Source organism: Dasypus novemcinctus, chromosome 12, assembly GCF_030445035.2.
Source record: "Dasypus novemcinctus isolate mDasNov1 chromosome 12, mDasNov1.1.hap2, whole genome shotgun sequence".
Classification (NCBI taxonomy): Eukaryota; Metazoa; Chordata; class Mammalia; order Cingulata; family Dasypodidae; genus Dasypus; species Dasypus novemcinctus.
Genome location: NC_080684.1, coordinates 70,995,290 through 71,003,824, shown reverse-complemented (window position 1 = coordinate 71,003,824; position 8,535 = coordinate 70,995,290). Strand labels below are relative to the sequence as shown.

The window sequence follows — 8,535 nt, the reverse complement described above, 5'->3', positions numbered from 1 at the left end:
CGTAGGTACAAATATGCAAACTATAGGAGTAGGGGAAACCTTTCTAATCAAGTCGGGAAATTCAGTCACCATAAGAAGAAAGATAGATATATTTGCCATGTTGACATTCTAAGATCCAACATGCCAAAAATTTTACAAAATTGTCCCATTTGATCATCAATAACTTTATGAGCTAAACATTAGTCCCACTTCACAGATGAAGCACAAAGGCTTCCAGAGATATAACTTGCCCAATGTCAAAGAGCTAACAAGTGGTGGGGTTCAGATTTGAATCCAGAGAATCTCATGCCATGTTTGAAGGTATAACTTCCATGGCTACTGTGGGAAGGGACGTGTCAACTGGACTCTAACTTCCTCCCCACTCCCCAGGAATGGCAAAGGTGTTGTTTGATACTGTTTATGAATTCCAAAAATAGATATTGGATTGTGTTTGTAAACTGGTCTGTTCCTCTGGACCTATTAGATGTATTAGATTCAGAGGATTCACTTTTATTTTATTAAATCAAGTTTAGGGCTTTTATTTGACCATGTCATTAGGGCAACTCAGGTTGAGCCCCTGCCTACAACTAACCTAGAGCTGTGGGCTATGAAATCAGATGCTCAATCAAAGACAGGGAAGTAAATACATGGAGAAGGAAATCACAGAGGGTTTAGTGTTGTTTTTTTTTTAGATATGTAGCATTTTATTGAATAACATCTACAGAGTATAGATGCAGATACTGAACAGATAACTGAATTTCCACCTCTAACTCTTCATTTTCTTTACAAGTTATGGAAGAGAAATAAAATCAAAAATCTCAGACGATTTATATGTTTCAACACATATTTGACAGTTGCTGATAAATTTATATAAGCTCTGAAATATAAATTTCCAGTTAGAGGTTACTTTCATAAGGGAAAATTGAGGTGATATCTTAATGAAAGTTTTTGCCTTGAGTACATTTTTAACAAAACAACGTTCTGGACTCGATACACTACTTTGAATGCATTAATTCTGAAAATTCATATATCATTCTAATTTATAACATTTTCTTTTGATGATCTTTTAACTATTTTCCCTTTATGACTGGGCTATGAAGTACACATTAGCTGGTACATATAGTATGAATGTAAGTACATATATAAAATACGGTTGTAAAGGAACAGGAGTTTTGTAAATAAAGTATATTACACACAAAATATAAATAACTTCCCTTTTAAAAGTTACTGAGGATAAAGAATACAGAACATGGTTGTTATAGGCACTTACATGGTTATCAAATGCAGTAATTCACTCCAGTAAGAAGTGCTTTCTTTAGAAAATTCATGGCATTAGAAGTTCCAACTTTGGATAGGCTGCTTTTCATGAGATAAAAATAATAATCACCACCTCCTCGCCCCTGAAAAAGATGGTGGAGGGAGGAAAACAAAGTCCAAATTTATGGGTATTTTAAGCTTCTTTTGGCCTTTATATCAACTTTTACATTAAAAAATAAAGTTGATGGGGAAGCTGATTTCACCTGCAAGGTAAATTGCTTTAACACGATAAGCAAATCTTAGTCAGATATTGCATTTTTAAAGCACAAAACCACCAGTCGCCAATATTTTCCTGTGCATTCATAAATTATTTTCTTCTAAATTCAAATGGCAGCAGAGGAATCCTGGTGTGCACATGTGCACATGTCCCCCAACACACACCATTATCAAGGCATGACAAACTATCATAAACTAACAGTATCTCCAAAACAGATCATAATCTATAAGCTGTTTTACAAAGGTAGAACACAGACAGATTACATTTTTCCAGGTAGGAGGTAAAGTTTATATTTTTCCATCTCTGCTGAATTCATTTATCTTCTTAAGGTTTTCACAGAAAGTGCCACTTTATGAACAGGCAATTCAGGACCCAGAATTTGACTGGAGACATTTTAATCAGAATTGGGGTCTTTATGTAGTTCATAAAAACCCAATTTAAAAAAAAAAGGCATCTAAAACCACATTTAAAATAAAGCTGTCCATGTATAAAGACATAAGTGTTCACAAGTTCCCAACTTGTATTCTAGAGTGTTGAGAGGTTTAGTATCAGCAGCCTGTGAAGGTATAGTGAGGAAAGAGTCTGAGAACCAAATTACCATCCTTAATCCACTTTAATTCCACCTGTTCCTTGGGTGAAACAGTTCTTGCAGTCTAGAATTTCTCCTTGTGATTCACTGTCAAATCTTTACATCCTGGGATTCAACCATCTTAGCAAGTGTCTTCTTAATTATCAATGCTGTAAGTCTTGAGGCTGGATTGTGGGATACTCTCCCACTATCTGTCCTGTGACACAACGATGAGCCATTTCCCAAATATAGATGTCAGCCATTATGCAGGGCTGGAAACAGTTGTTTTTTTTTTTTTTTTAAGATTTATTTATTTATTTCTCTCCCCTTCCACTCCACCCCACCCCCGTTGCCTGTTCTCTGTGTCTATTTGCTGCATCTTCTTCGTCCGCTTCTGTTGTTGTTAGCAGCACGGGAATCTGTATTTCTTTTTTTGTTGTTGCGTCATCTTGTTGTGTCAGCTCTCCATGTGTGCGGCACCATTCCTGGGCAGGCTGCACTTTCTTTTACACTGGGCGGCTCTCACATGGGGTTCCCCTACATGGGCGACACCCCTGCATGGCACAGCACTCCTTGCACGTATCAGCACTGCACTTGGGCCAGCTCCACATGGATCAAGGAGGCCCAGGGTTTGAACCACGGACCTCCCATGTGGTAGATGGATGCCCTAACCACTGGGCCAAGTCCGCTGCCTGGAAACAGTTTTAATTTAAGCTTTCATCTAGCACTTTTGGAACCATGTAGCGTTTGGTACCAACCCTGATATTCAAGGGTACATCAACTTCATTTGTATCACTGTTGAATTTAACAGTCAGGCCAAGGTCAGTGATACAACAACTTCCATTTTTCTTGAGGATGTTTTTGCTTTTTAGGTCTTGATAGGCAATTGCTGGCTTTCTCTGGGTGCCATAAATTTCTGTGTGAAGGTGGCACAGACTGCAGGCAGCTGAATAAGCCAATTTGATCAGGCTCTGGTGTCCAGTATAACACATTTCAGGAGGTCATAGAGAGATCATTTTGTGGTTATCAGCAATCAAATAGAGCTGAGTCCAGGAACCTGTGCCTTTAATGTCTGGTGCTATAAAACCAAGGATGTTCTCATGACGCATAAGCACAGTGTGATAGATTTAGGTTTCTCAAAAACAACTAGCTTCTTCAGTGGTAAAAACACTTTGATGGCCACTTTTTTACACACCATTTACCCATCCACCCTTCTCCATACTGGCTTTTACCCTCTGAACTTGGTGAACCATCTGAATCTGTTTGGCGATAGTTCCCTGAACCAATAAAGGTAGTCCAGATCTACTACCAGAATTTCGTGACTGGTCAATAAGGTCTTTTAATGATTCTCAAATGCAATAAATGCTTCATCCTGTTCCAAATGAAGATTATAACGATGTCTACTAGAGATGCTCTTACAACAATCCTTGTAACAAAAGTAGCTGGAGAAGATGATCATAGCAATTATGCAGACTGTCATAGAAATGAGCACAACCAGACATCCAAAGCTCCCATAAAAAATGAACCCATAACAACAGGGGGCAATGTAGTTTGTAAATACTGGTTACATAAATTGATTGGTCCAACAACATTCTACTGTTCTTCGTAGCTGGGCTTTTGGCAAATCCTTGCACTGAAAATCAGATCCTTTGTATTTCATTAACCCTGAAGCCAATGTGGTTTCTTCCTGGGCAATTTCTTGTATGATGCAAAGCATTGCCCATTGGTTATGCATGTGTTGTTAATAGCATCATCTGGGCAATGTCCTCAAAGGTAGCACTTTAGAAAAGGCAAGGTATCCTCTGGTGCTAAGGTTATTCCATATTCTGATTTTGCCTGGTCAGAGTCTGTTATCATCCCTCTACTGTGGAGCACACTGCCTAGATTCTGCCCTTCAACAAGAGAAATGATGAGAAGATAGGCTCCCAATAATCTGATATGAATATATGGCTGAGTCATTGTTCAATTTTTAATGTTTCCTGTACACCGTCACCTTTAATAACTGGTCCTCCTATTTCCCTAATTTAAAGGACTTTTATTCAATGAGACTTTCTTGTAAAAGGCCACGATCACTTGATAAGGATTCCAACTTCTCCTGCTTTCTCCTGACTCCAATCTTTGGCACATTCTGTGCTCAGGAGGGATTTGTAACAGAGGGGTCTGCGTGTTATTCTTCCATCTCTTCTGGAATAAGTACAAAGATCAAATAACAGGTGCCTCAAGATGTGGCTAGATAAAATTATACTTCCAGTTTTCTCCAAACAGCTCTGACATGTTTCCACCTCATGAATTCCAAGGCAGTATTAAAGTAATGCATATTTTCCTAAATTTAGGAGGGCCAGCTGTCGTCGGTGCAACAGAAGAAAGAAAAGAGTTGCCCTGCTCAGTTTCCCGCTGGCCCCGGCCCTCCCCTGAGCCTCTCTTGAGAGTTTTGTTTTGATGCTGTGACCCTCGGGAGAGAGCTGAGCTGCTCACTTGATAGTTCACAGCTGTCCTTGTGGGGATAGCAACACAGCTGAACCCAGAAAGAGATGACCCCAGAAAGAGAGATGAGCCTTTGCAGCCTACAGCTGAGATCCCGAGAAGCTGGGACCACGGAGCCTTAAGAGAAAAGAAGGAAGGCTGAAGCATTGCAGACAATCACCTGCCATCTTGCTTCAACTTGTGGCCATTGACTTTGGGTAAGAAAGTAACTCTTATGGTACTTTGAGCTGGACTCTTTAGATCCTGGTGATTGTAAGCTTCTTCCCCAAATAAATACCCTTTACAAAAGCCATCGGAGTTCTGGTACTTTATATCAGTACCCCATTAGCTAAGTAACACAAAGAGATGCACTGTTGACATTGTAAACACTGTGGTGGAATTTCCTAGCAAAGATATAACCAAGGAAGTCCTTATTTAAAAATGTTTTTAGTAGTATAGATCTGATTTTTTCTAGATTGTGTTTTATAAATAAACACAGAATTATGGATTTATTGAACAGTTGGTTGAAAAATGAAATTTAGGTAGGCTCCTGAGTGAATAATGGAGAATAAATACCAAGAAACCCAAATTTGAGGATATTTCTTTATTTTAACTTGTTCTATATGCATTATTAGATCTTACTTCCTATTCTGAAGCAACCATGACCCAGGTATTGGTTCATTCCTTCAGCAATGCTGTGTTTGTGTTTACTATTTGCGTATATTCTCCCCTCATCATTTGTAAATTTTGGGGTTAGCTAAGATTATGATTTGTGTGAATGTGCTTTGACCTTTCAGTTTTTCTGCATATTGCTTTCTAGCATAACCTAAAAGAAAGACAAGTTTATAATTCTGTTCATGGTTACTTTGCTACTTGTGAGAGTTAAGGTCCAAAAATTGTAAACTCCCAATAATCTGGCTCATAGGGATAAAAGTCTACCAAAAGTAAATGGGGGAAGCAGATGTGGCTCAAGCGATTGGGCTCCTGTCTACCATATAGGAGGTCCAGGGTTTGATTCCCAGGGCCTCCTGGTGATGGCAAGCTGGCCTGAGCGGAGTGCTGGCCCACTCGGAATGTTGATCCACACAGTGTGCTGGCCCACACAGGAGTACTGGTCTGTGCAGGAGTGCTGACCCACAGAGATCTGGCGCAGCAAGATGATGCAACAAAAAGAGTCAGAGGAGAGACAATATGACTCAGCATATCAGGAAACTGAGGTGGCGCAAGAGAATGATCACCTCCCTCCCACTCTGGAAGGTCCCAGGATCAGTTCCTGGTGCTGCCTAAAGAGAAGACAAGCAGACACAGAAGAACACACAGGGAATGGACACAGAAAGCAGACAGCAAGCAGCAAAACAACTATCGGGGATAAATAAATTAATCTTAAAAAAAAAAAGTAAATGATTAGTGGCTCAGCTGAGAGCTCTGACTGTGTGTGTGTACATGAGCATGTGTTTGTGTACGCATGAATGTGTTCTCATGGCCTCTTGGTCTGTGTACATGTGCTTGGTGCTACTATTAGTGGTGGCAAGGCCAGGCTTTCTGGTGGACACTGTTGTTTCCTGTTCTAGAACCTGAACTAGCAGAAGCCTCCGATCTGTTTATCCTTCACAGGAAGGAAGTTCTCAGACTCTCCAATTCTGTTTGTACCTTATACTACTCAAATGTCTATCAAATCTTTTACTTGAAGTAAGAAAAAGTAAAAGAAATCCAATATTTTGCAGTTCAACAATTTCTTATCAGAGTTATTTGTCCCTGCTTATCTGAAAGAACCTTAATACAGGGAAGCACAGAGTTTCCATACAGCTGACTTATTTTTTTGTTATCTGAAAAAGTCCAGAACTAAAAGATACTAATTTAGCTGCAAATCTTTGAGCTGAATCCTGGAGAAGAATGATTACCAGGTCAGGTTTTGGACCAGGAGCAAGTACCTTTTCCTTGGACCCAATGTGTGACCAAGGTAGAAAAGGTCTTATTTTTCTTTCTCTGAGGTGGGAATGTTAGCTATATTTCAGATGGGAACTGGGGTAGGAGAATGCTGAAATGTGTAAATAAGAAAAGAAGAACACTTCTGTGCTTAAAATAAAGGAGAGACAACAAAGAGTTAGGCTTGAATTAAGAGTTTAATCCAGAAGATATACAAAATATAGTATACATGTAAAATCTACCTAGTATCTCTGGAGTTTGTAATTGGTGGTTCAATTGAGAAAGTATTGAGACTTCACAAGAGAGGATAACATCACATTTTAGTAAACAGAGAACTATTAGAAGGAAATAACATACATAGCATAATTTAAAATGTAATGCTTTAGAAGATCTTAAATTTAATTCAGTTTTACAATGTAAATGAGAAGGAAAAAAATCAGATTGTGTATTTTAAAATTGGAACTTTTTATAGAACATCTTTCTATAGCTTCTGCCTATGAATGTTCAAGAGCATATTATTTTCAATAGCTGGAAACATTAGCTATTCCCCCTCAATCATCAAAACCAGTTTTAATTGATGATAAAAGGTCCAGAAAGATGTATTGCAACTTACATATCCATTTCACTACTTACTCCTGTGTGACTTGACTGTATTAACTGTACTACTTATTTTAATTCACTGAGAGTCTAATGAATGTTGTGGCTCTATGTATTGTAGTATTGCCCTAATAAGGCTTCTGTTATGTTTGAAGCATTTCTAGTGCTATAATATTGAGCATTGTTGCAATATTGAGACTATTTTAAATCTGTGTTCTTGAGGTAACATAGTTTTTGTGAACACTTTCTTAAAGATATTATCTGTTAAGAGGAATATTATAAAGTAAACAACTTAAGGGGTGTGGGTGTGCATGTGGCTCAGGCAGTTGGGCATCTGCCTCTCACATGGGAGATACTGGATTTGCTTTCTAGAGCCTTCTAAAAAAGACAGGCAAACAATGAGCAAACATTGGACAAAAACAATGAGCAGACAACGAGAAAAATCAATGAACAGACAATAAGGGACAACAAGCAAAAAACAATGAGCAGACAATAAGGAAAAAAAGCAACAACAATGAGCGAGACAGAGAGCAAACAAAGAGCAGACAGTAGCAAAAACAAAAACAAGAAAATGAAGAGCAGATGTGGCTCAAGTAGTTGGGCACCAACCTCCTACATGAGAAGTCCCAGCTTAGGTTCCTTATGTTTCCTAAGAAGAAACAAAAACAACCAATGAGTAGACAATAAGAACGAACAACCAGCAGATGAGCAAAAACAATGAGCAAGCAGAAGAGGGAGACATTGGGGTGGGACAAGAGGGAGAGGAGTAAAATATCTTTTTAAAAAATTTAAGGGGTTATAACCTAGAAGATTACTATGTAATTCAGTAATAAGTTTTATGAACTGTAAGTTATACATCCTTAAGAAAACAGGCTCAGTTAGTTTGGGTGCATACTTAGTGAAACTCTTGTAAGAGAACTTAATTATTTTCAAAAAAGTACAATTAAACAAAGCTTACATTTGTGGCAATAAAAAATCCTTGCAGCATTTGGTCATTAATAGTCATTTTATTGACATGTGTGACACAGGATATTATATTCAGGATTATGTATTGCTGACCCATTGTTAATGTTGCAGAATATCTTTATGTGTAGCAATCTTATTCATGCTATGCAATTTTACCACAGCAAAAGTAAAATTCTGCTTAGGAAATTATTCTTTCAAGTAAAGCTGATCATTTAAGAGCATAAATTGCCTTGTCACCAAGTTCTTTTGAAGGAAAATATAATTCTGGAGAACATTTCTCACCCTAGAAAGAAATTCAGTAACTCTACCAATACCCCCCACTCATTCTGTAAAAATATTTCTCTATTATTCACAATTTATTCTGCAGTAGATTTTATTATTGTAAAATAAAAATTGTTTAAAGAGAAAGAACATATGGATACAACTTTGAAATTTTACGAAAAATTTTCTCACATGCTATGTTATTCTGAAAGCTTTCAGTTGATTTATCATAATATTAATA

At 37.9% G+C, this 8,535-nt stretch overlaps 1 pseudogene; it reads right to left on the bottom strand.

Moving 5' to 3' along the window:
- Positions 1 to 2,192: 2,192 nt before the first annotated feature.
- LOC101431959 (bone morphogenetic protein receptor type-1A-like) lies at positions 2,193 to 4,040 on the bottom strand (annotated as a pseudogene).
- Positions 4,041 to 8,535: the final 4,495 nt, after the last annotated feature.